Consider the following 22,087-nt stretch of genomic DNA (forward strand, 5'->3'; position numbering starts at 1 on the left):
AGCATCCCAGTGCACAGCCCCTAGACGAGGAGGAGATATTCTCCATATCCGCCCCCAGCATCCCCACATTGACTCATTTCAGTCATTTGTCATGTACGGCTCCTGAAACTTGCCTCCTTTTATCCACAGAAGCGAATGCATTGGCTTAAAGCACACATTATATTTATTCTGTGCTCTTTCTTTGGGCGTCCGCTGGCTCAGGGCTTATCTATGATGTTGGCTATTGTTGGTGACCTCAAAACAGCATAGGCCATCTCACAGGGCGAGCACAGAGAGCAAGGGATTCTGGGATAAATGATTGACTGATATCAGAGCTGTAGGGGTGAAACCAAACAGGGAAGCAAATTAAAACGCTTTTAAACCTTTGTCTGCTGTGATTAAAGAATAAATACATAATTTATGAAATATATATACACCGTATGATTTTGAGGTTTGAAGGTATAAGACCATTAGTGCAAATGATTCTGTTTTGCATTTTATGAAATTAACATTCTTGTTTTAATGAAAGCATGTACTCTGCTGAATGTGATTTCTTTTTGCTTTCACAACCACTCAGTTCTTGACATAAACTTATACACAAAACAATACACAAACCATTCAGACTTGCCACAAAGTGCTCTATAACTGCAACAATTTCATTGCGCCGGACTGTAATTGAGACATAAAGATGCATTCACTGCGTTACGCCCATGTTCAGAGAACAAGCGCTGTTGGAATATGCATGCTGATGGGTTACTTTTAGATGCATTACCGCTGCTGCAAGCCGCCATCAAGGATCTCATATTCAATCAGTGCGACTTAATGCATTACAAGCAGTCGTAGGAAATTTTAATGAGAGTTCCTAATTAGCTAATAGTAAAGTCATAATCACTTCAGAAACAAATTAAGCCACGGGTATTTTGGAGGATAAATGTTCTGGCGCTGTCTGCACAGCTGTGCCCTTTAATGTGTCAGGTTCAAAAATGTGACCATAGTGTGCCATAGTTAGTTTTGCATTGAGTAAATAAATGCCGTCGTACTTAACTAGTTGAGTGCATGACATGTGGCTTTTAACTGATTATATTCACATTTATGCATTTGGCAGATGCTTTTATCTTAGAAGACATACAACACATTCAAGCTATACATTTTAGTATAGTATGACTGTTCCCTGGACATCAGACTCATAAGCTTTAAGCTGCTAACACAACGCTTCACAATTGATCTACAGAAATGCTTTAAGGTATAGTTATAAGGTATAAAATGACATTTTTTAACATGGTGGTCTATGGGAATTGACTCCCTTTTGGAGCCAGCCTCAAGCGGCCAGTCGATGAATTGCAGTTTAAGTCACTTCCATATTGGCTTCATCAGAGATATTGGAAGTATGAATCGGACAATATGTTCTATTAATACGCTTGACTGGTTAGGTGTGCGCTTTATGTAAGGAATAATTGACGACGGGCTGTTAAATAATTAAAAAAATAATGCACACCTGTGGTGGTGATGCGGCCACGACGCAAAGCATCCCAGAGTCAATTATTCCGCTTATACTACGGTTACCACACCTCAAGACATCGATCACATGATATATTTAAAGGAATTTGTCAGGTTTTTATACTTAAATCGCTGTTGTGAGTCAGACTTTTTGTTCCGCGTCTCATCCGACGGCTCTTTTGCTTGTTCCAAAACGTCATTTTAAAGCATTAAAATGCATAGCATTCTAATGCAATTATTAATGAAGTTATAAGACAGAGAGTGACAGAGACACACACAGAGAGAGGGGGCGAGCGAGAGAGAGAAAACGAGAGAGAGAGAGAGAGAGAGAGAGAGAGAGAGAGAGAGATTGTGTAAATGAGGCTACCTCTGTGCGTCTCTCTACACAGTGCTGTTATTGCCTCGGAAAATTGTCTGTCATGTTGTTTTTGTTAGTCCGTTATTACAGTTAACTATGCGAAGTGATATGGAACTGTAATGCACTCAAGACTGGATCGCTGTGCGTTTCCCAGAAAATAATTGCAGACCTCAGAATGTTCATCAGCCAATCAGATTCAGGCATTCAATAGACCCGTAGTATAAAGAAAAATAATCAACACACATGGAACATTTCTCAGCCAATAAGAATAAAGCATTCAAAAGGCATGTGGTATAACAAAAAAAGTAATCCATACAACTCCAGTTAATTAAAATATGTCTTCTGAAGTGAAATAATGCGTTTATGAGAGAAAACTATTTGTATTTTGAACATATTTCAGTCCCTCCAGAAAAACGCGATTGTGTGATCGCGCGATATATTGCATAATCAGCCAAAGTCCGCATATTTATGCGGGGCTGCATTTTTTCCAAATACGACGCACTTTCGCCGTATTAATTACATATTTCCGCGCACAAAATATGCGGGGCTTGCATGATTTCATAATCTCCGCATTTTCATAGCAAAAAGTCACATACAGTATATATTAGCAGAAAGTTGAAAAATGTTGCATTTACTTCCCAAAAGCGCAGCCGTGTCCTCTATTGCCATGGGAACGTTATGAAGTGACGTGATTATGTGACGTGAACATTTTCGCAAATTCCCGCAATTCCATCGCATAAATTGCATAAATATCCCGCATATTCCATCGCATTTTTTAAGTAAAAGTGCCGCAAAATCGAGGATTTTTGCACGCAACAATCACAAAAAAAGGACTGATATTTAGCGATCAATCTTGCGTTTCAATGTAAACGCATCTTGATAAAAAATGGCAGCATCCATGTAAGTAAGACGAGTGTCTTGTGACTGTGTGACACATATAATAGCTAGTCACAAAACTAGCGAGAACCATGTTTTTACATTCAAAAGTGATGTATTGATCGTTAAATGCGATAAAAATACAAATAATCTTTTCTTACTTATGAAAGTCGCTTATGGCATTGGCATTCTTTTGATACTCCGGTGTTAGTTTGCAAATTTTCCAGGGTTATACAAAAAACATCTCTTACAGTGTTGTCCTTTGTAACGCAGATCGTTTCACAGAATGCAGCATCTTTATGCTCCCACAATAACTTTAAAATGCTCAGCATAGTGACACCACTGCAGTTTTTCCTCCCTTGAGCTCTATGGAGAAAACATCACAGGCACATTGAGGCCACAGTTGCCATTTGATTGATGTGTCAAACTGCCCATATAGAAGGACTTTGCCTCCAGAGGCCATCGTCTTTGCTGGAAACGCAGAAGCGGTGGCTATGATTGGGGCTGGATGGTTTAATGTCTTGTGTGTGCGACTGAGTATTCAACGTCATTCAATGTGGCCCGAGTCATCAACTTTCACTATATTTCACTAAGAGTTCTGACGTTGCAAATTCCCAAACAGAAAAAAACTGGAGTTGTGCAAATATGCTTCATATTTGTATTGCATCTTGCATTGCATAACTTCAGTAAGCAGACTCATTCATCTTGTAAAATAGAATTTTTCTGACTTTTCTAGTTACTAAGTAATTAGTTACTGTAATTTAATTACTTTTCCCTTGAAAAAGTAAAGTAAGGGATTGCTCTTATTTTTCTAGTAATCTAATTACAGTTACTTCTGATGTAACTTAATACTGTGTATGGACTGTAAAACAATTATGTATACTAAAATACAATAATGGATTTAACATGGTTTTAGTTTACAATTCTCACTAATAACTGGTTTATTATTATTAGCATTAATATTAATGAGATTTTGGCTGTTTATTAATACTTAATAGCACATATTAATGCCTGATTCTGCAAAACCTTATTCTACATCCTTAACCCTCCCCATTTACCAATACTTAAAATTAACAACTACTTTAGTATTAATAAGCAGTAGTTGGAGTATATTGAGGCAAAAGTAGTTAATAGTTAGTTAATAGAGAGAATTGGACCCTAAAGTAGGACCAGAATAATTGATGTACTTTTATATATTATTTCTTTGAGCCATTTCGAGCCTATTCTTGTATCATGTACTAAATAGGATTTAGAAAGTAATTAGTAATAAGTAATTAAATACTTTTTGGAGAGAGTAATTTGTAAAGTAATCTAATTACATGATTGAAGATGTAATTAGTAACTAGTAATTAATTACTTTTTTTGAGTAACTTACCCAACACTGATATATATATATATATATATATATATATATATATATATATATATATATTCACGCCAAGAAAATCATTTATTTTGAGAAATTGGCACTCGGCACAGCTGCTGATGTCTAATGATAATCAACCATGTATTAATTAAGGCATGATTGCTGAGTCAATAATGGCCTGGTTAAATATTGATGTGTCTAAAAGGCCCATCACTGGAGATGGACAGCCTTGGTGATGGCCCGATGGGCATGGGCACAGTTCACATCCATATGGTTGCGACGGGCCGTGTGCTAGATCTGCGGGAGTTGTGCTTTGGTGTGTGAATTCAGAGAGTCTTTCTGTGCAGATTTCATGCAAAGAGAACTGAAAACTCACTCATTAGCAACTTTGGCATCACAGTCAGGGCCGTCTGATGTACACAGAGAGCTGTTAGTTCACCTTCAATTTGTGGCTTTTGTGCCATAATCTAATTTCATCTCAATAGTGTGACAAAAACTTTATAGGCAGCATTTTAAAGCATCTTGGACCAGTTTCAAAAGTCAAAAAATATTGAAGCCTTCTTACGGTAAATGGGCATGCATCCTTGCATCAATCTGCTCTATCTTTATCATTATGATCAATAATCATATGTGATTAATATGTGCATTACAGAATTCCTGGAAAATAAATTATCACATACCATAAGTGTATAAACTCAAATGCATTGGCATGTTTTATGCATAGGGTATTGTATGATGTCTATAGGTCTCCATTTATGCTAAACTACTAGGTAAACTATGAGGTGAGAACAACAGCTGGCATGCTGAGATGTTGCCATTTATATTCAGATAAACCTTTGTAAGCTCTTTTCTTCTTCTACCCAACTGCATTGGCAATTCTGTAGGGTGCACAGACATCTCAAAGTGGTCATGTGTGCTTGGCATATTATAACAGATTTATTGTTCTGTTGCCTAGGTGTAAGTATGTTTTAAGATGGATCTTCTCTTCTCTATAGTCTGCTATTTAGGCCAAAGCTATTCTGGCGTCTCATGGGATGACCCTAGGTAGGAGATACATAAATAAGACCGTTTTACTTCCCTTTGGGATGGCACTTACTCAGCTCGGCCATTTCTTTTTTGCAGGTACAGTACATACTGAACTGAGCATTAGTTTAGCATATATCCACCTATAGATCCCCTCACCCCTAATGGGCTCTTAGGGCTGTTAAAATCCGCCCGAGTCGCATTTTGTTTCGCAGGGTTGCTTTACCACTCAAAGACGTACGGCTTATGGTAATGTTAACTATAAAGACTTTGTCGATTAAGTTACAGTAACAGGTTTGGACTCTGTGCTGATTGCAGGCGGTCTGTGACAGAACCAATCAGAGTGATTGATTGGCCTCGCAGAGGTCGCTGGCAGGCTGATTGACATGTTAATGACATCATCACAGAACGCTGCACTGTCAGGCTTGCGCTTCACGACAGCTAGCTGACCACCTGAACATTTCAGCTCTTTCCTTGACTTGGTTAGGATAATGCCTAAAATGGTTTCTTTTTAATTGCTCGCAGTACTCCTAGAGTCCTTTGCAGAAATGCCATACAGGGCTTCCCAAACTTTTCATTTCGCGACCCACTTAAAGGGATAGTTCACTTTAAAATGAAAATTCTGTCATCATTTACTCATCCTCATGTTGTTGTAAACCTGTATGAATTTCTTTTTTCTGATGAACACAAAAGAAGATATTTTGAGAAATGATGGTAAACACACAGCAGTAAGTGACCATTGACTTCCATAGTAGAAAAAAAAATATTTTGGAAGTATTGTGATAAATGACGAAGAAAATATTTTGATAAATGATGGTAAACACACAGTTGACGGTACCCATTAAATTCCATCATATTTTTTTATTCCTAAGTCTATGGTCACTTACTGCTGTGTTTTAAGGATGAGAATGAGTAAATGGTGACAGAATTTTCATTTTAAAGTGAACTATCCTTTTCAATGGGACCTATCAACATATTTTTATATAAGTGTAAGGAAACACTTTTTTCTAGTTTCTAGTATTTGATTAATGAAATGTAAGTTTAATTGCAATATCAAAATGATTTATGGAATAGACCCTTTTACTGTTTGTACACAATGTTGACATGGCAGCGTATGTTTGGCAACGGAAGTATGTAATGGCAAGAATCAGCAGTGAAGCAACATAGACAGAGAAAGTTATTTTAAAAAGTTGACTTTATCAACTTTTTCATCACAGCTACCAGATCTGTGTACTATAGTGGAGTGGATAGAAGACGTTAGCAGATGGCCAAATACATATATACGTATATTAGTATATTATATTAGTGCAACCAAACGCAACAACCAGACATTTTGATGTTGGGAAACCGCTTTGATAAACTTTTGAGTTGCTAAAATGTTAGAACCACTGGGGAACAACACAATTTTCGTTGTCAAAATGCACGTGCAGGCTACCATGCAGGCATACCAAAATCACTGTCATTGCTTGTCATTAGTTGGATTAAACTGTTTTTTGTCATTACAGCCAAGTGACTTTGGGTGACCCACCTTATCCCACTGTACGACCCACAGTTTGAAAACCCCTGCCATAGAAGAACCATTGGTAACAGTTTACAATAAGGTTGTATTTGAAGAGTTTCGTTGCAAAACGAGATAACCACCGTTTTTTTATTGTTCATAAATCTAGTTTTTTGGTTGTGCATTCCAATTAATTTCAATTGAACTGGAGTTGTTTTTTTTATTTAAACCTTCATAACTTAAAAAATACAGCTAAGTAGCACCATAAAACAAAATAATAACATGAAAACATAATAATAAACATGTTTTGACAAAAATGTTAAAAAATGGATTTAATCTCGTTTTGCAACGAAACTCTTCATTTGTTAACAGTTAGTTAAAGGATTAGTCCATTTTCTTCCAGATAATTTACTAACCACAATGTCATCCAAAATGTTGATGTCTTTCTTTGTTCAGTCAAGAAGAAATTATGTTTTTTGAGGAAAACATTCCAGGATTTTCCTCATTTTAATGGACTTTAATGGACCCCAACACTTAACAGTTTTAATGCAGTTTAAATTGCAGTTTCAAAGGACTCTAAACAATCCCAAACGAGGCATAAGGGTCTTATCTAGCGAAACGATTGTCATTTTTGGCAATAAAAATAAAAATATGCACTTTTAAACCACAACTTCTCTTCTTCTTCCGGCTGTGTGACGAGCCAGTGCGATGTCACGTAATTGCGTAATGACGTCAAAAGGTCACGTGTTACATATACGAAACGCACATTTGCGGACCTTTTTAAACATTAACTGACACAAAGACATTAATTATTATCATTCCACATACAACAACGTTGAAGTGGTCCTCTTTCTTCACACATGTAAACACTGGAGCTGTAGTTTCGCATACATCATGCGCAACCTTCCGACGGGGTTATGTAATACGTAAAGTCACGCTGACGGGTCTCACAGATTGTGCAAGATGAGAATTTGTGGAAAGTAAAAAGTATTTTTTTGCAGAAAATGATGATCGTTTCGCTAGATAAGACCCTTGTGCTTCGGTTGGGATCCTATAGAGCAGGCACGTGCACACATAGACATCAAAGGGGGCTTGAGCACCTGCCCTTTTTATTCCTGGAGAGAAAGTGCCCTTTTTTCTGGGGTGCTTTTTTTAAAAAAAAATATATATATATATATGATCTTTATTCATATAACAACTGATGTCTGTCTGTTTCTTGTGTTTTTACTTGTTGCTTATTTAATTTAACATGAATTTATTCAGGAATAATTTAAATGAGATTTAAACTCTTATATAAAGAAAAATAGCGCTATTTGTGGCACACAAACGGTTAACAGATGAGTCCCGCCTCCAAAATTCACATCGCTAATATGATTGGATCTACCTTTCCTTAGTCCCGCCTCTCTAACTTATTTCGCTTTATGATTGGCTTGTCTACACTCGTGCTGCATCATTCGCGCTTCAAGCGCCAAAGCTGCTCAGCCTGAATACGAGACGCGATGTCCATAGCTGTGTCTGAAACCGTTCCCTCGTTCACTCATTCACTATTCCCTATATGGGGAATGACGGTTGAGTCCACTATATGGGGAAGAAGCAAATGAAAATGAGTGAGCGATTTCGGACACTGACGTAAATATCAGCGTCAGAGCTGTCGCAGAGATTCATCATAAACACCTGTGTGGCTTTATTGATTGTACTGTGAAATGGTAAAGTTTACTTTCTATGTTTTTTTACATTTGTCATGTTTATTCTATTAGTTGATAATAAAGAGAGCAAACAGCTGGTTATAATATTTATTTCTGCTGTTTATTTATTGTTTAATAAAAATGTTTATTAGATTTTAAATAAAGATAACGCAATTATTTTTTATTTGTTTATTTTTAAAGAAGCAGAAAATAACTGACAAATTATAAACCTAAATGTTTGGTGTTTACTGTCAGTATCCTTCAGCAGATTCAAGTTACGCATTCGTCTCCCATTGCATCATGGGAAATATGAGTGAACGAGCTGTCAGTACCCGATCCGTGCCGCCTGTCCAATCTGTTTTGCGCATGCGCACAATTGCGTAGTAGAAAACGTCATCATTTCACTGTGCGATTGGTACCACGCATGCGTTGAAACACTTTACGGCCAAGCATAACAACTGGCAGCGTATTTTTGTAGGCTACACTTTTGTGTAGTTAATAAAGACTCTTTTTAAACATATTTAAATGAAGACTTTTTTTAAAGACATATTTAAATGAAGGCAATTATCCGAAACCGCATCCCAGCTAACATACAGCGGCTAATGGTTCATAATCGTTAAATTTACATTTATCAGATGCATTTAACCAACGTGACTTTCAGTTTACACTTTTTTTCTGTACCCATGCAAAAGTTATCTATAATTTTTTTTACCATAATTTGCAGTAAAACCACAGTAAAAATAAAATCAACCATGGTTTATTAATAAATAAAAAATAATCATGCTCTTACAACAGCATATAGAAGTGCATTTTAGTAACCACAAACTTTACCATGATTTAAAATAATATGGTTACCACAGTTTCACTCCAGCATTACTATAATGTTACTGTAGTAGAACCATGGTTACAAAACCTTGGTTTGAAATAAGATATGCAGTTTTACCATAATAAAACCAATGCATGTTTCAAGGTTACAAAAAATCCCTTAATCAGTCTGAGGTAACAGTGACTCACTGAGGAGAATGTTCTGGAAACAAAACAATATTAATTTCACAATAGCTCTAAGTTAATACAAGTCATGTGTTTAAAGTCCTGTTCAGTTAAAAGACAATTATTATTATAGGGTAAGTTGGCAGAATTTCAACCCACTTTGTGTTGTTACAATGTCTGTAATTTGAAAATGAACCATTTGGATGATGCAAAACATCATTTTGGCAAAGAATTGTGGATAAAAAAATGGGAATAAATCAGCACAATTAACTCAAGAATAAAGAGGAAACATTTTCTGTTCAAATGTTAGCATCTATTGTATTTGTAACAATATAAAGTGGGTTAAAAATCGGCAAACTTGCGCTTTGGGGCAGTAATTACAATATTATATTTGGCAATTTTGTATGTCCATCTATTGTTGCCATCGTCTTAAGCCTCTGTGAGTGTTGGCATCATCTGAAGTCTTCACAAATGAAGCTGGATCCAAAAAGGAGCTTCCGTAACCTCTAGTAATTTTAGGATGTGTATCCTGATGGGGAAAAAAACAGGAAAGGAAAATTAGAAGGATGAGGATTATTGTGGTTCATATTATTTCAAGCAAAAGCTTATGTGCACTTCTTATTTCATCACTGGAGAACAAGGTCATAAGATGTGTATGTGAATGCTTGGCTTAGAAGAGGTGTTTTTCTTAATTAAGACTGGTAGAGTTTAGGAGTAAACTCTTAACTGTTTTTGTTAAAAAACAGTTTAACTGTTTTTGTTAAAGTGCAACTATGGTCTGATTCACTTTTTTGCATTTCCTTTGGTGTGTAAGTGTGTATTAGTAAATGTTAACGATATGCTAAAGGTATAAACCCCAAAGTAAACGATGACACAAGTTATCGCCTCCAATGTAAATCTCTTTTCTTGGACTACAAGAAACACACAGATTGTCGACAACAGTTTACTTCTCGGGATTGGTGATGTAGACAAGACCGACATTATCATAATTCTTCCCACTTTGGCCTGTAAGTTAACTCCTGTTAGCATTGCGAGCAATTTTTTTTAAACATGGTAAGGAGCGTCACAATGTACAGATTAGCTGGTCAATTAGGGACACAGAGCTTTTTAAATCAATGAGTTCTGTACAAAATCAATGCGTTTGAGGAAGGAGGGAAATCTATACCTACAAAAATGTACGGTATGTGGAAAATATATATTTTTTTACTAGAAACCACGCAAACACATTGTATTATACCAAATACACAAGATAACGTTGTTTTTTAGCAATGAAATGGGTGCATTTTAAATAAATAAACCACAACCTTAAACCTTTGAACAGCAATGTATTAGTTTGAGGTTCTACTTACTAGTCATAGGATTCATAGCACCTTAGAGAAGTTTTCTGACAGGTCTGCTTCAACTATGCTGCATAGCCATCAGCATGGACAAACCTACAAACATAACATTTAATTTGTCACAAAGCAAACAATAGTATGCAGTGCGAGATTCATTAAATGGAAACAACCAAGAGCAGATGTAAAACACTGAAAAGAAAATAATAGTATACAAAAGATGATTGTCTGAAAAATAGATTATTTATTAATTTATTGATTTATTGGTCTGTCTGTCTGTCCAATGTTATCTCAACTAACTTACCATCTACAACGAAGTGGTTGGCCACCCGCATGACTCTCTTCCAGTCAACCGCGACATCCCACTTAGTAGGTACTGCCGAAGGGCAGCATGAAATAACTACTGGTCCATGTTGGTCCTTTATACGAATGACTAAAAAAAAAAGATATCTTCACTCACCATATGCTGCTACAATGTTAACACATAGATACAATGATGAAAGACTAAATCAAATTAAATAAACTTTATTTATATTGCACATTTTTAATGTGACATGCACAGACAATGAAAGGGATTAAAACAAAGATGACATGACGAAACAATAAACATAAATAAGATAAACAGATTAAAATACACCCCTACTGGAAAATCCAGCTAAAACCAGCATAAGCTTTAAGGTGGCAGTAGCTGGTTTAAGCTTGTCCTCCCAGCCTGGCAAAGCTGGTGGGTCAGCTGTCTTCCAGCCTGACCAGCTTAAACCAGCAAAAACAGCTACCAGCTTATGCTGGTTTTAGCTGGATTTTCAGTAGGGAAACCAAACACTTGAAATTATGAAATGTAGTGGAGTAAAAATTATGATAATATACTTTAGAATGTATGTTTTCCAAAGTAAAACACTGATTAAAAAGGAATACTTAAACATTTAGTTTTATGTAGAAAGTAAAATACTTAAGTAATGTCCACCTCTGGTATCAACAAGGATTGTGGTTTAGCCTACATGTCACACGAATCTAGTCAGGGCCAATACACCATCAAATAAATGTTAGTTTAAACACTCGAAGTTTTCAGGTAACCGGACACACTGCATTTCATTCATTGTAAGCCTAACCAGCCAGCTAGTCTAGCTAACTACTACATGATGATATGAAATACTGTATATTATGTCTTAGTGACCTTGTTGTTTATGCATAAAGACGCCTGTATATCTGCATTAAAACTTTTGAACGAACATTTCCGTCACTTACCTTAGCCTCCATATGTTCGCCGGTGTTCTTATATGACGCATTTCTTCACTATTTTTAAACTCCGGTTGTCGCGCATGCGTAGAACAGATCAGGTAGGGTCGTAAACTGTCGTAAAACAAGTTGAGCTTCTGCGCATGCGTACAATTATGCGCATGCGCAAAACAGATTGGACAGGCGGCACGGATCGGGTACTGACAGTGTACATCGAATGTACCCTCAAAATCAGAGTGCATTGTGGGTAAAAAGTAGTGAATGAATGTAGGGAATGAAGTTGTTCACTCAGGTTTCGGACACCACTACAAAATGGCCGACACCCGATATAGTGCACTATATAGTGGATAGGGAGCGGTTTCAGACACAGCTCATGATTATGCAGGCAGCTACCGGTAAGTGTGTGAGGAAAGCATTCTTATATTAACAGTTTTATGCATAAAATATTGGTCACGTTGTAACACATAACGATTCAGCCACATTGTTTTCCATGGCAATCCCATATTAACCTGAAGAGTTGCAAACGTGTAACCGTATAGTGTATGTAGTTTAAACAGACTGCTCATAAAATAATTAAGCACAAACAATAAAATAATTGCTAACTGCAGTAGTAAGCTTTTTGTTTGCGTTTTTTGTAATGGCTGTTAAATAAGTATAATGTGTTATACTGGAGTGCTGGAGTAGATTGGGAAGAAATCTGATGGTTTAGTATTTTACTTGCCCACTCAGAATTTTCACTGACATCACAAAAAAGTAAAATATAAAATACAAATAAAATAGGCCTAATCTATATTTGTTGTTTCTGACATGTGTAACCCTGATAAATATGAAACCTAAGATTAAAGGTGCCATAGGATGTGTTGTCATAATATGTTAAATTGTTCTTTGACAATTACATAGAAGGTATGTTGCTTTATTAAGTGCAAAAATTATCCAGAAACGTTTTTACATGTCTATTTACAACCCTAGAATTTGTCATTTTAATTAAATGGTCTATTTTTGCCCTATTTGAAAGGGTCATGAATAATAATGTTGAGCTCTGCTCTGATTGCTCTGCTCTGAGGCTCATGCCAGAAGCTCATATTAGTACACAGACCTTATATTTTGAGCCCTTATCAGACAAAAATACATTTTGAGTAACAACTAACAACTAATCAGCTAAACGCTAGCATATGATATAGCATTTATTGGCATGTAGTGCTAACTCAGCAGTTACAACTCTGTTATTAGCATTTTAACAAATTTGTAATTAATATGTAATTTAATGTTTTCAAAACATGCACATTGTGTAATGGCTTCCTTTGCTGCTCTATAAACCTAGACTACTAAGCAGACCATGGTGTCTGTGTGAACTGATTATTTCGTAGACATCTTTTGAAAATTAAACAATTGCGTGAGTTTGAGGGAGATAAAATTAATTAACTTTTTTAAATAATTTTTTTAAAAAGGAACTCAGAATTGTGTTAATATATATACTTTTTGTTTAAAAAAAAGAAAAAAAATACATAATTATGAAAGGTGCCCTTTATTTCACTTGAGCCCCTGCCCCTTAAAATGTTTGTGCACGTCCCTGCTATAGAGCCCTTTAAAGCTGCAATTTTATACTGCATTGAAACTGTAAACTGTTGAGGTGCACTATATGGAGAAAAATCTTGGAATGTTTTCCTCAAAAACCTAATTTCTTCTCGACTGAACAAAGAAAGACATCAACATCTTGGATGACATTGGGGTGAGTAAAGTGGAATATTCCTTTAATGCATTAGCTAACAATGGATAAAACTGACTGGCAAATGCATGTTCATGTCTGCTACTCATATTGTGCTTGTGAAAATGTTTTTGACACAGCAACAATTTAGTTGATAATTTGAGTTATGAAACTGAACATAAACAGGCTTTACTGCAACCAGTCCTATTAAAGTCGCTAAATGTGTTTTTAAACATCTAAGAAAAGCCCTTTAAAATCAGCTAGGGTCAGCATCCTTTAACCAGGCTATAATAGAGAAAATCAGTTAAGGTGTGAATTATTCTGTACAGCACTGTATTTGAGCAGCGCATGAAATTTGACAGCTCGGTACAAGCTTCTGATCGATGTAATAATATAATCGCACAAACACTGAAAAGCCTTAAAGAGTCAATTAGGTGGTTAAATGACCCATCTGAGAGATGAATGCATAGCACGACATAAAATACATCAGCATCAGTCCCAGATAATTGCATTAAGCTTTGAGTGGACGCATCTGCCCGTGGTTGCTGCAAATCTTCACTTGTAAAATAATAAATCAGTAGAAAAGCAAGTCTGTCAGGTGTTTGTAGAGTTGAGCTGCGGTGATTTGCGTGCCGTGGGATCTTCTGCTACCTTGAGCACGCAAGCGTGACAACAACAGATGCTTTTTGTCTTTTTCCCCACGGCTTGTCTTTTGTTTGTCCTTGACAGCTGAGAAAACATGAAGGATTCCCTTTGTTTACTCAAGTGCAGTCACTAACTATTGAGAAACCTCCCTGCAGATCAACGCATTGGAAATGAGTCTGATTTCCACTTCAGCTAGATTTGATAAATTTATGTATTTGACAGACACGTTTATCCAAAGCGACTTTCAGTGTATTTCAACCTGGAATGGAATCCATGAACTTTTGCACTGCTATGAAACATTAGAAACATGTTTGTTATTTCTTAGTTTTTATTGATTTACTTCACATTTATGTTAGTGTTTTTCATTATAGTAAACTGAAGTTGAAGAGTTTTGCTTTTAAAATGAACATTTTCTGAAGCACTTTTTACTTATTACATTTATAAATATTTATTATTTATTTTTGGGTTGGGGCGACAATTTAAAACTTGCCTAGGGCACCAACAGAGCCTGGGCCGGCCCTGTGTGGGTGGGTTGTTTTTGCACCATTCATGACAACATAAACAGCATGAATCTGGCAACCGAGTAACCCACACTGTTATTGCCCACCTGCATCATCTCCTGCATAGACTTAATGTATAATTTATTCAATTTTCTCTATACAATAAAAGCACAATGGGCTTGCTTACGTTTGTTCGCTTGTTCAGTATCATCAAAGACTCTTCACCTTTTTGGATGTGGGTGATTTTGATGTTTTGATATTCCCTTAGGCACTTTTTGAGACACTTTATTGTATTTTTACTTTACTTTAGAAAAGGTCAAGCAACCAATATGGCTTGGTCTCTAAACCTGTTCAGATTGGGTTGGTCTGTTTTTTATCAGTATGTGTGGGAATCGAACCCATGATCATTGTGACTCAATGCTCTCCAACCAAACTACAGGAACACTGGTAATTTTGAGAAACCAGCTTGTTGAGCATCTAAAAACTATTGGATCCAACCAGTGGCCCCAGTGACTTAGTTTTTTGAGAGCGCTCTATGCAAAGTTCATCACATCATGTATGTAGCCCGTCATGTGTGTGGTTCTTTTTTCAAAATATGTGTTCTGCGATTCGAGAGAGCGTGTGTGCATCACGTGTCTTGTCAAAATAAGTGCCTGCTGCAGACGCGTCTAAAGGGTTTATGATAAAAGAGACGCTCGCGTTTGCCAGATACTCGCATAATCTCATGCGTAATCAGAGTTTACTTTTAAGTGAGTGTCTTGCATGTATTTTGTGAACGTGAGCATCTCTTTCATCATAAACGTTTTTGACGCATGTGCAGCAGGCACTTATTTTGACAAAACGTGATGCACATAGTTTACACGACGCAACAAACACATATTTTGAAAACGCAAGCAACACAAATGACACTCCGAACACTTATTTTGAATTTGCACGCCTCGGATGAGCAGTCACGAGCCGCCACTGGATCCAACACAGTCTCAATAAAATTTGTATTTCACAAGGTCGCTAATTCATATGAATTTGTACGTGCAAATTCATACATTTTTGTACAAGGGGTGCAGAATAATTTTTTATTAATTATACGTTTTTGAAAGATTCACTTGTAAAAATCCACCTTGTAAAATATGTATGAAATTTCAAACCATTTTCATGAAATGCGTATAAATAGCATGCAGGTGAAAAGTCGTGCAGTACATACGCCAAATTCCAACTTTGCGTGCATAATGATACGCCAGTCCTTCCTGTTCCCTTTTACGGCGCATATTTGCGTGTCTTTTTATTTATTGGTTTCTCTTTTTTTCTAAACCATTGTCGCCTGGGTTCTGAGTTTAATTTGGAATTTGCTTTAGGATATCATTTAAATATAAGTTTCTTTATGTTTTTAAACCATGGTCGCTTGGAATTGGGGTTTGGGTTAGGATGTCATTTTATAAAAAAAACCTCTCTAACCCCAAACCCAAGCGACAATGGTAAAAAAACTGAACCAATAATTACAAAGACCTGAAAGATGCGCCGTATAAGTAAACGGGAAGGACTGGCGTATCAAATGCATGCAAAATTGTGTTGGGGCAGGGCTAGAGGTTGGGTATCTTTGGGGCGTTTTACACCTGGTCACTTCAGGTGTTTTCTGTTATCGGATAGCTATCTTTTTCCATTTACATTTGGCCACATAAATGCATCTTGTGAAAACGGATATGAATCCGATCTACTCCCGCGCAAAATGCAAATACACTATTCATTATTCTGCATTAAAAATCTTAGGACGACATTTATGCAACAAAAGGCGGCACTTACTGTATGTTGTACTATATGTTGGGCAGGGGATGTGCATCTCCTTGCTAGGCATGAGCTTAAGCCAGATACTTGCATAATCTCATGCATATTCAGAGTTTACTGTTAAGGGAGTGTCTTGCGTGTATTTTGTGAACGTGAGCGTCTCTTTTATCATAAACGACTTTGACGCATGTGCAGCAGGCACTTATTTAGACAAAACAGGTGATGCACATGGTTAACATGACGCAACGAACACATATTTTGAAAACACAAGCAACACACATGACACTCCGAACACTTATTTTGAATTTGCGCCTCTCGGATGAGCAGTCACGAGCCGCCACTGGATCCAACACAGTCTCAATAAAATTTGTATTTCACAAGGTCGCTAATTCATATGAATTTGTACGTGCAAATTCCTTGCTAGGCATGAGAGTGACGGCGCGGTGATTTAATGTACAGGTCCATAATGTGGAAAAGCGTTCACAAAACTGTCTTTAATTTTTTTTCTTTTTTAATATAATCAAGTTTGTCATTGGACTTTTTTGTTGGTTCTAGTATGTTTTTTACCCACTGTCGTCACTCCATAAAGCAATAAGTGTGTCGTCTTTGTTTGTTTGCCTATTTGCCGGCTAACTTCCGCGTGACGTGCTTGTGATGAGTAAGCGCTGACATATGTGGTTTCATCAACCAGATGAATTTACACTTTTCCGGTTTCGTCTAGAATGCATCCAGACCACCTCCTAAAGTGGTTTGAGCGATCGGTCTCGAAAACGTTTCGAAGGGGAAATTAACCCCCTTGTCTTTTTACGATCGGATAGCTATCCAATCAGAGGAAACGCATGAAGTAACCTTGTGTAAATAGCACCATTAATTCCTTTCTAATAATTTAGTGTTTGTACAATTCAATTCACAAGAATTCCTATGAGTTAGCATTTCCAAAAGATTTAGTTGGATCTGGCTGTTGGATCACCTTGTTTGAAGATCAGCCTAACCAATGGGAGTTTAGGAAAGTTAGCATGCGTGCTGCTTAGTTTTCATCTGAAATCTAATCCTATCAAACTGTCTCCATTATGCCAAGGCTCATTCCTCATCGAAAACAAGCGCTGCCGTCTATTGATCAGGGCCTGCCACAAAACTGATTAGACACCTCTTACTGCTCTCTCTCTGTGACTGCCATATCAATCCTGCCTACATCAGCTTACACAAACATATCAGCTGACACTCTGCATTATCTACCACAGAGCGCTTACATTAGCCAGTGCAGATGAAGGTGAGCGTGCCACATTTCCTTAGCCGGAGGTGACGCGTCCATGCAATCGCCCCGTAATCTCTCAAAGGCATCATTAACTTGTTTATTTTTATTACATTACCGATCCATTCCATTTTTCTGGGGTATTTTGGAAGGACATTCGGCGTGGGCCGGGTTAGTCAGTCTCTGTTATCTCTGTGGCGTACAAAGGAGTTAGTATGCTACCGTTTGCAGCACGTCTCTGGGTTTCATGTGGTCCATATGGTGACTACTGAGATACAGAGGGGGGAGAGAAACAAGAGAGGGGGAGCGGTATGAAGGCCGGCTCTAATGAAACAGCTCCTGCAGTGTCGACACAAAGCTACCTGTGCTGATACATTGGATGACTCAGAGAAGAGACACATCCTGTGAGAAGGACAGCTTGAACAAAAATCATTGTATCCTTCTCATTAACGTACAATTATACACAGTGAGTTCGGAAATTTACACAGGGAGCGATGCAGGACGTGTGCAGTGTGGCGTGCAAATAATTTTCAATACAGTTCTGATGTCATAATTGGATATGATGTCATTGACAGACGTCTGAAAATGAGTCTTATGTCAAGTCTATCAACTCTGCAGCTATTTTGGCTGAGAACCGCTCACTTAGAGAGGAAGAGACTGTTTGATAGGTTGCTTTGTTTTTATGGGCTGTTTATCTAAAATCAATGACAGCACAAAAGTATTCAGGCAAGAAAAAACACTTTCAAACAATGTGCATGGATTGGGATAAGAATTATGTGTATCCAAAAGTAATAAACGGCAGTGTGAGTCAGAAAACATTTACATTTATTCTTTTTGCAAACCCTTTTATCAATAGGTGTCCTTGCATGCATATAATACAGGATTTTTAGTCATATTTGCGTAGGTAGATACATATGTGAACGGGCATCGCTGTCATTTGTATGCCGTCTTCCCAGCAAGCAGTTTTGTTTTTCAAAGACGTCTATTAGCTGTCCAAACACAGCCCAGACATCTAGGTTAAAACAAGGCTAAATTTAGGCTGTCATTGAAAATTTTATAGACCTCTAACCATAGCACAAATATACATAAATGAATAAAACGAAACACCTTGTTTTCACTATTGACTTTGCTTACATGATGGATTATTCGACATATTCTCCAACTCATCCGCTTGCTTTGGTCGTTTGTCCATTTCACCAAATACGACTAATAGATGCATTTACTAAATTAGCCTCTTTTTTTGCAGCAGGTAAAATTTAACATATTAGCATATGAAATTATATATTGGGGTATCATTTTGCTATGATGACATGTACTGAGATATGATTTTCAATTTAAACCACACATTACACTATTCAGGCATTTAGGGCAAATAACGTACCCATTTATTTATTACCGTACTTTCCAGACTATAAGCCGCACAGGAGTATAAGCCGCATCATTCAAAAATGCGTCATTAAAGGGGACAGAGAATGAAAAACCATTTTTACATTGTCTTTGTTGAATAATGGTAGTCTACCCAGATTCATAAACATACAAAAAGTGTTAAACATGCTAAACATCTCAGTCTCATAGAAATTCCTCTTTTAGAAATGTCAGCCAGAAAACAGCCCAATCTGAAAAACTGATGCTTATGACATCACAGGCATCTAACCCCTACACTTTAAAATAATTGGCTAAATTTTTTGAGTGGCAGCAAAGTCAGCCAATCAGTAATGAGATTGCAAGTTAAGTCAGTAGGGGGAGCCAAATAGGTGCAAAACCACTTATTTAAAATCCCCCACCCTAATAAAGCTATCTGAGAGACGTTTTTAGGAAGCTTCTAAGGCATTACAGACCCAAACAAATTTTTTTTTGTCTACAGGTCACATCACAGAACAAGGATAAATACTCTGTTCAATCATTCTATGTCACCTTTAAGACGAAATAACATATATAAGTCAAAGTAGACTATACGTCACGTTTATTTAGAAAACTACTTCACAATATCCAAGCCGAAGAACAGACATTTAATCTGGAAAGGCAAGTTATTCGACTAAACAATAGAAGACAGAACTTACCTGTAAGGTTGAATAGGCTAAATTAACCGAACAAGCCAACTAGCGTGAAGTTTGCATACTCGTCATTCCACATTACTGAATACCTTGAATTACATAAATACAGAAGCAGCTGGCGGACTCTCGCGGCTGTAGACGGTAATGTTGTCTCTTGGTTTATAAATGTCAAAATTAATTCATACTGATTTACAATGTGACTATAAGACGCAGCACCAGCCAAGTTATGAGAAAAAAACGCGGCTTATAGACCGAAAAATACGGTATATGATATAAACACAGCATACAAAACAGTCACAACTTTTTAAAAATGTACTTAAAATATTCCAAGTGTACCGAGGTCAAACAATCGATTTATTTAAAAAGATGCAAAAGTGATAACAATCCATTGTAAATATCAGATCCGGTGTACACTGATTCAAAAACTGCCGCCAGAAGAAGTGATGATACATCATTTATGATTGTGAAAAGGCATTTGCTCTCGCGACCGATTGCATGATTACGTTAGCTAAGAATGTGAAGCGCAATTGGCTCTTGTGACTGACTATATCATGCTGGTTTATGTTCGAATGAATTTTTTTTATTATTATTATTTTGGGCCATTTTTTCCTTTATTGATAGTTTTTTTGAGAGACGACAGGAAAGTAGAGGGTGGAGAGAGGGGTATGGGATCGGCAAAGGACCTCGAGCCGGGATTCGAACTCGCCGGAAGTGCGTCTGCACCATATGTCGGAGCGCTGCCCACTACACCATCGGCTCCAACGTTCGAATGAGATCTGACTGTGCGTTTTGATCACAGAGTTCTTCATATAAAGTAATCGTATGGCTTCAGTTTGCAAGGTTTGCAACGCGAATGGTTTGTAATACTTTTATACTGTTTTATGCAATACCTGTGACTGTACTTTTACTTGCGTGTTGTGTTTTATATGATTGAGAAGTGGTTGGGTTTAGGGCAGTGCTTCTCAAATAGTGGGGCGGGACCCCCAGGGGGGGCTCGAAGCAACACCAGGGGGGGCGCGTGAGACCCCGGGGAAAATACTTTTTCAGGAAGTGATTTTTTTTTTTTGCACTGTCACTTAAAGACATTACACCCCAATCACGCTGATAAGCCCCTTGAGTTTTTATTGTTATTTATTGATTATATTTAATTCAATTTTTCAGTATCAAATGGTCAAAAAATATTATACTTTAAATAAGGATTGTTTTTTTTTCAGACAAATTGATGCATTTTAAGTCTTTTTTGTTACAGACTAAAAAACAATGTTAATAAAGTTATTCTTTGTTGTAAGTTGATCGATATTTCTATTTTTGTGTTTTCTTTAATGTTAATAAGGAAACAATGTTTTGCAAATGTGTCAAAAATTATACTATTTACAGTCGCGGCAGAGAGTTGGGGGGCGCGAAATGTTTACTTCTTCCTAGGGGGGGCGTGACAGAAAATAATTGAGAAGCACTGGTTTAGGGTAAGGTTGAGGGTGGGGTTAGATGCTCCAACATATCTTTAAAACCATAAATGTTTATGAAACCGTTTACAAATTTATAAAATTAATTGTTTCTAATCTGATGTATAAGGTAAAAACCTTAAAACATAACAACAGTTTGTAGAAGCTACTGCCGCTAGAGGACACCAATCCCTTAATACGTCACTTTATATCATAAGGTTCTTGCACAAACGACCTATGATGTCATTATTTACATCTCCCAAATAATTTATTTGGGCAAAAACGACAAATGTAAGTTTATTTTAGCTGGAAGTGGGTTACTCATAGCTGGACTATATCATGTCTATAGACCCTTTTACAGCCCACGTGATCAAATAGCCTGCACGCGCATTTTGGCAACGGAAGTGGTGTTGTTCCCCAGTGGTTCTAACGTGTTAACAACTCAGAAAGTTTTTTAAAACGGTTTCCCAGCATCAAAATGTCTGGTTGTTGCGTTTGGTTGCACTAATATAATATACTAATATACGTTTATATGTATCTGGCCACTTTATATTTGGCCATCTGCTAACGTCTTCTATCCACTCCATAGTACACGGATATGGTAGCTGTGTTGAAAAACTGTGTGTGCATACGTTGCCACGTCATCATTGTGTACAAACAGTAAAAGGGTCTTTAGTTAACCTAGTTGGTGAAATAATGAGTATTACTTACTGGGGTTTCTGTATAACTACATAGCTATCACGTAAACATACCTTCCCTGCTGAAAAATCCAGCTAAGACCAGCATAAGCTGGTTTAAGGTGGTTTGCGCTGGTCCTCCAAGCCTGACAAAGCTGGTCATGCTGGTGGGCCAGCTGGTATTCCAGCCT

The 22,087-nt window shown here is 37.1% G+C and overlaps 1 long non-coding RNA gene across 3 annotated transcripts; it reads right to left on the reverse strand.

Annotated features, from left to right (window-relative positions):
• Positions 1-9,023: 9,023 nt before the first annotated feature.
• On the reverse strand, positions 9,024-11,979 carry LOC129439614 (uncharacterized). Of its 3 annotated transcripts, none has more exons than XR_012368053.1 (5): positions 11,852-11,866; positions 11,571-11,617; positions 10,911-11,039; positions 10,622-10,705; positions 9,024-9,801 (listed from the first exon to the last, which is right to left on the reverse strand). It is a non-coding gene; the product is annotated as an uncharacterized lncRNA (long non-coding RNA). The 3 variants fall into 3 exon arrangements; XR_012368051.1 differs by having other exon boundaries at positions 11,556-11,617; XR_012368052.1 differs by lacking the exon at positions 11,571-11,617 and having other exon boundaries at positions 11,852-11,979.
• Between the last annotated feature and the right edge of the window lie 10,108 nt (positions 11,980-22,087).

Source organism: Misgurnus anguillicaudatus, chromosome 25, assembly GCF_027580225.2.
Source record: "Misgurnus anguillicaudatus chromosome 25, ASM2758022v2, whole genome shotgun sequence".
In the NCBI taxonomy this organism is placed as follows: domain Eukaryota; kingdom Metazoa; phylum Chordata; class Actinopteri; order Cypriniformes; family Cobitidae; genus Misgurnus; species Misgurnus anguillicaudatus.